This window comes from Argentina anserina, chromosome 5 (genome assembly GCF_933775445.1).
Source record: "Argentina anserina chromosome 5, drPotAnse1.1, whole genome shotgun sequence".
Lineage (NCBI taxonomy): Eukaryota > Viridiplantae > Streptophyta > Magnoliopsida > Rosales > Rosaceae > Argentina > Argentina anserina.
Genome location: NC_065876.1, coordinates 23,215,071 through 23,221,819, shown reverse-complemented (window position 1 = coordinate 23,221,819; position 6,749 = coordinate 23,215,071). Strand labels below are relative to the sequence as shown.

Genomic DNA, 6,749 nt, shown 5'->3' with positions numbered 1-6,749 from the left:
GAGGATGGCTATGTGAAATGGGGTATTTATATGGTCAAGGGAGACTAGGGGTTTTTAACATACTAAATCTGATATTAAGTAAAATCCGGGTCGGCTCAGTTATTATCGGGCGGGTCAGAGGCAGTAACCAGATCCAGACCGGTTTTAACTGGGTCGGGTCGGTTAAAAGGGTATTTTCGTTAATTTTCTTTAGTTCGGTTATCCGAATCCGATTTTCGGTTCGGATCAGTCGGTTTTCAGCATATATTCGTATAAATGCCCAGCCCTAGGTGCTATTGCAGAATGAATCGAAGCATGATTATCGAGTACTCAGCTTTTGGTTAAGCTAGCGATTCTCCTGGTGATAATGCATTATATTAATTTAGGACGTCAGTAACTCGATTGTCGACTACTTGTGGAAACTGGAAAGTGTTACACAGTTTGGATCATTTCTTTGCTTTGAGACAAAAGTTGATTGATTACATAAGCTTAATTAGGATGAACAATAATTGAAGAGTGGTGAGAAGTCATACCACAAACAAGGAGAAGAACCACTGCTGTAATACTCTTGTCTCCAGCCATGTTTTGCACTGATTTTTGAGGCTGGGATAGCATATAAGCCTAATTATAGTGGAAACAAATTTGCCCACTTTGTGTCTACTCTTTTAAACTCATGTCATGTGTCAAATTGCTAAATTATTATCTAAATATGACTTAAGAAAAGACACATGACATGAGTTTAGTAGAGTAGTCAAAGTGGGCAAATAAATGTGATCGGCAAATTTGCTTCCAATTCTAGTAATGATTATCATTTAAAATATGAAGAAGCTAGAGTCTTTTGTCTCCGATCCTACTGGTTGACATAACTTCTGGTTTGAAACCACCTATATGATCATGATCCGGCTCGATATATAGATAAATCCAGCTTTAAATTCTAGTAATGATTATCATTTAAAATATGAAGAAGCTAGAGTCTTTTGTCTCCGATCCTACTGGTTGACATAACTTCTGGTTTGAAACCACCCAATGGTCTAAATATCGTTTTCGGCATCTTATCGGTCGAGAGGTAAAACGATATATCGGAGGATATATCGGTTTTATCGGATTTGCTTATTTTCAATAAAATTTATAAAATTATACTTCAATATGTACTAAATAAACTGAAAAAACGGTACTAAGTAAACTAAAGAAAATAAATACTTGATTTAATGAAAATTAAAGTACACAAACGACATCTAATAATAAAAATAGGTATTTAAGAATGATTATTTAGACTTGAAATTCATCATATATATTTAAAATTTATATAAAATTAAAAATATATATGAAAAAATGAAAAAAAAAATATAAGTTTTTCAAAAAAAAAGAGGAAATAAATATTAAAAAATTAAAAACAATTGATAAAATAATAAAAAATTTAAAGTTTGACTGATATTTGACCGTTGACCATTATTTTTGCGTTGACCGATAAATTTTGACCGATATGCTCTTATCGTATCGGATTCGAAATATCAGCGATATATCGGCGATATATCGGGGATATATCGGTCATATCGCCGATATTTCGAACAGAGAAACCACCTATATGATCATGATCCGGCTCGATATATAGATAAATCCAGCTTTATCTTAAGTTTACTGATGCCTTTGAATTCATATAAGCCACGACCACCTTGAACAAATATATATACATAGAAAACCTTAAAGTCTCGTAGATTACTTGGAGATTGGTACACATTTCTGGGGGAAATAAAAACAAAAAAACAGCGGCGCATATGATATTACCAAATAAATGCTAGGTCAACTAATGAAGGGAATTAATTATCAAGTTAGTAAATTGAGCGCTCACTTATATAAGGATTCCTCATTTCCTCATCTCCATTATTGTTGGGAAACAGGTAGTATTTTTTTTTTATGATTTGATCAACAAATCTTGAGACCATGAGTTTATAACTTTACGTTAATTGTACACGACTAGTACCATAAAAAAATGTAGCAATGGTGTGTTGTGAGCTCATTCATGTTTAATTTACCACTTTGTCAACAGAACTGACGTAATTTTGGTACGATTGCTTAAGATTTCATCTTGAGGCTAAATTTACTCTCTGGTTGGAGCTGGCTACGTACGTAATACTGTGATAGCATTCGATTATTGAGTATTGTTTACAGCCAAGGCAAACATGTTGAAGCTGCTGACTTGAACGAATCTGCCTGACCGGGAAAACCGGAAAACCTTTAAGCAGGATAGTGATATGACCTAGCCTTTTAAAGATCTAAACTCAACTCGGCCCTGTCGAGAGTCATCAGCATATCTTCTTGATCGAACAAGTTTATTACCAATTACCATCAAGAATGCAGTAGCTACTGCCACATGCATATGCCAACTTGTACGTCTCAACTGGTGGTTCGAATGTTCGATCACTACGAACTTATATCTTAGACATTGAAAGTGTATTAGCTGGTGACCACTTGGTTCTTAAATTTCCGATTTCTTAGCTAGCTTGATTCAGTCTTCTTTGATTAGGTTTCTCATCTGCAACAAATTCAAACAGCTGCATGTCTCACCGCCTTCCATATATGGCTGGTTAATTTCATTGTTACAGTTCATCAATCCAAGAATGAGGTTCTGAAGCTTTTTTATTGAACCCGGTCGCTCATAATGTGGCGCTGAAGTTTGAGGGAATCAAATTTGCCGACTACCTTAATTTGTCCACCAAAATGTCCACCCTCTTAATCTGGTTGACATATGTCCTCTTTCACAATTATGGTTAAACAATTTTCATAAATGAATTTCTGAAAATAAATAAATTCATATGAATATTTTATATTCTCTCTCCTGGGAAGATAATAATTGTCCTCTCTCAGATTGTATATATTTGAAGAAAATTCAAGAATTAATCTACCATATATTCTTTTCATCATCCTACCACTCTCTAGCTTTCTTTAAGCAAAGGTTGCATGTAAGATTGAAATCCGGTTATTGGACCTCTGTGACATATACATGCATAAAAAACCTAGAAAATGTAAACGATGGAAATTGAAACTGGATGGCTCTAACTCTCCAAGTATGCATATGGGCATTCATATGGACATTACTATTGTTGTATATGGAGATGAGACTCTGTCGAGCGTGCCCTTTTACTTTCACACTTTCCCTCTTTCAAAACCCGCCATGAAAATTGAAGTATTGAACCATTCATCTCTCTATGTCTCATTCTGCATAAAACCCACCCACAAAAATAATTCAAAACATGAATATGGATGAATTTGATTTAAGGAACCAGAGAGTAGAACAGTTTGATTTACACTACTGAAAATATCGACATCACCCACGTTTTGGATTCATCGGCTTTGACCTCTATGCCCACATTTATTTGTGGCCAACGCATACACCCACGGTGCAGCGACAATAATTGGAAATGTGCGCTTTACTGCCGTGGCTATTGCCAGAATTATCACATTTTATGTGGGTTTCGTGGGTTTACTTACATGGGCCCATCTTTAGGACCTACCACAAGCAAAGAATTAAATCATCTCACATTTCTTAGCAGAATCGTGGCAATGTTCATACTAATAATAATTTCACCCACAAATCTTTCACATTCGTGAGTTCACCCGATATGATTTAAAAAAAATCTCATATTTGTATTGCAAGTGAGCTTGATTAATCAAACTGGCTGGATTATTAACTCAGCACCACAGAAGAAACAACAATTAAGTCTAATTTTGTTTGTAAGTAAAAGAAAAGATAAACCACAAGCACCTAATTACATGAGCAAATAACGTGTACGGTTTTCATCCAATAAACAAAAACCAAAAACCTTACTAATATTCCCATAGGCAAGTCCAATTAACTAAAGACAACTTCTCTGCTACTAATAGAAGTATGGCATCATAACTCCATCTCCACCTTCATCTAACTCTAAGCTTAGTAAATAGCTACATTTCTTCAAATTCGCAGAGGAGAATCTGCTTCCAACACCTTACAAGTTCAAGGAAATTTATAAGTCAAACATACTTTGAGGTATAGTAAACAATATCTTCATACAAAAATGTTATAGATCAAATTTGATGTATAAGTTTATAATAGACTAACCGCCGACTACAAATTTAGTTGTCATCAAGTTGAATGACATATCTCACTTTCAACCAATTACAATACAAATTTGAATCACATAATTCAGATATCAAAACTGAGAACATGAGATCAACCATAAAGTAATTATACCCACCCATAAGCTTTAAGATCAAAAGCAAATTACCATGTATGTTCTCAAATTGGCCATATTAATCAAGTCCATTTAACTTACTAAAAGGGCCTAATCTCATGTTGGTATATTAATAACATAGTGGCAACTAATGCTCCAGTAAGAAATTAACTAAATATCTGCACTAAAATAATTCACTGTATATATTGCAAAATATTTGTGAATTGGCATTCTGGTGAGTAGCAATCGAAATCCATGCCACATTGTGAATTTATAATTTCATACTTAAACATAATTTATAAATCAACACATGTATAACTACATGGTTATTAACCAACCTCTTTTAGCGATTTTTTCCATAAGAAACAGTTTGTACATGTAGCTTTACTACATCAACAACCTTTATCTTATTATCAGTAACATCAACATCTTCAATATTGGCCTGCGCATAAAACAATTTACTTTAGAATTAATTTACAGGTTCAAGATATCAGAAGAGTAGTTTGATTAAGCTTATTCACATAGAATTATAAAGCTAAAGGTCACATAGCTTTGTGTACATAAATATTAATGCCAATGTATATTTAAAAACTATAACAGTACATAACCAATTGCTACAAAGGATATACTGAAGCCATTGAATTTTAAAGTCCAGAACTAACACTTACAGTTGCTCAATGAGACTAGAAGCTTAGGAAACCATTGAAGGGTGCATACCATTTCTCTTTGCCATGATTTAACTCTAAACCAATAACACAGTGATCAACCACTTTTAGCAAATCACAAAAACCCTAAGTCATATAAACTTACATGGGAAGTCAAGAACATAACATATTAACCTCCTACAGCCAAATCACAATTTGATTATTACCAGACGGTGAAAATCCCTGTGCAGAGTAGAGTGCCAAAACAGTAATCAGATTACAACGAATAATGAAGCCTCAAATTTATCAACATGAAATTTTTTTTTTTATCTCTAACCATCTAGATCAAAAGGGAAAAGTACCGAAATTGAAAATGGCTGGTGCTTTGAGTTGGAACCTACAAGAGATGTCATCATCAGTTAGGAGTATAACCTCCCATTGAATAGCCTATCCTAGATTACAATAAGAACTGGTCGAAGACGTAAATTTACCTCAAGTCTAGCTGCAACATTGGATATGTTGATTAAAAATTCGATATTATAAAGACATTGTCGAAAATGAAATAGTACATTCACTTGTAACCATAGTGACAGATACCTGCAGTAGTTATGAAGCAATCTTACCTTTGCGATTTACCAGTGTCGGGGTTTCTTCCACTCCATTATCATTATCCAAAATATCATTTAGCTGAAACGACCTATTTACGCTACAAAAAGGATCACACTTTAGATAAAGACGACGATAACGATAAAGTTATGTGGACTACTCTGATGGGAATCTTCAACCAATCAGAAAAGATCTACAGAAACATAAATGAGAAAGAAGCATATACTTTTCCTCTTTCGACTCGTTTTTATTTGACTTAACCCGGGCAACTGTTTCTAGTATTGTCTGTTCCAGAAAAAAAAAAGAATGAAAAGGAATTTAGATTCATTTAGCATACGCTCTAGCTGAATGTTGACAAGAAATCTTACAAAATATGAGCTTAGGAAGAACTATAATCAAATCAAATTTGAAAACTGAATCAAGTATATAACCAATGTAATGCAAAAACATTATACAATATTGGTTCTAGTAAACGATCTCAACAAATAAATGCTCTAACTTTGCTAATAACACTAAATCACGGTAAATCAGATCTCCATTTTATGTCAATATACTATTGTAAACCACTATAGAAATGAAATTAACCCAATTTTTTGAACGGGCGACCTTGCTGTTAAAGCTTCCAGGACCAGTAGCTGCAAGTAAAAGCAAGCAAAGAAAATCAAAATCATACGTTACTATGACTAGAATCGCAATTTACAACTAACTCACTAACAACATCGTCTTTGATCTGTTCTTATTGCAATTGAAAGTCTCTTCAGTTGAATCAGTTCAGCCTATCCTAGACTCAAATTCAAATCAAACCCATTACCGAGTTCAGAGAGAAACATACTGAAAGTGTGTGTGTGTGTGTGTGTGTGTGTGTGTGTGTGTGTGTGTGTGTATATATATATATATAGAGAGAGAGAGAGAGAGAACCTAGTTGGGTCGGTAGTTAGCTTGTAGTGATGGCAGGCCGCCAATGGCGACTGAAGAAGTTGAAGCAGGAGAAGGAAGACCTGCGCAGCAACGAAAGAACAAGAGAAGGAAGAGGGAGGGGATGAGAAAGGTAAGAAGTGTTGAGACTCAAATCTCAAGAGCTGATCTAAGGCTGAAAATAAAAGGTTCTGCAAAAAATAATCGGTGGTTTTATTATCTTTTTGCTTAAGAAGTGTTTGAAAATAAAATATTGGTGCCGATGTCAGTTTCCTGACACAAATTAGTATGGAAAAATTATATAAAAATGGTTTGCTCACGTTTACGTACGTGAGGGAATAGGCCGTAGCACAACACAATTATCATTTCGTGCCAACGATTATAGATTTCTCACGAA

At 34.4% G+C, this 6,749-nt stretch overlaps 1 long non-coding RNA gene across 2 annotated transcripts; it reads right to left on the bottom strand.

Moving 5' to 3' along the window:
* Nucleotides 1-3,631: 3,631 nt before the first annotated feature.
* LOC126795105 (uncharacterized) lies at nt 3,632-6,530 on the bottom strand. Of its 2 annotated transcripts, XR_007672225.1 has the most exons (9): nt 6,356-6,530; nt 6,023-6,072; nt 5,664-5,722; nt 5,455-5,537; nt 5,194-5,228; nt 4,998-5,074; nt 4,856-4,929; nt 4,526-4,629; nt 3,632-3,961 (listed from the first exon to the last, which is right to left on the bottom strand). It is a non-coding gene; the product is annotated as an uncharacterized LOC126795105 (long non-coding RNA). The 2 variants fall into 2 exon arrangements; XR_007672224.1 differs by lacking the exon at nt 6,023-6,072.
* Between the last annotated feature and the right edge of the window lie 219 nt (nt 6,531-6,749).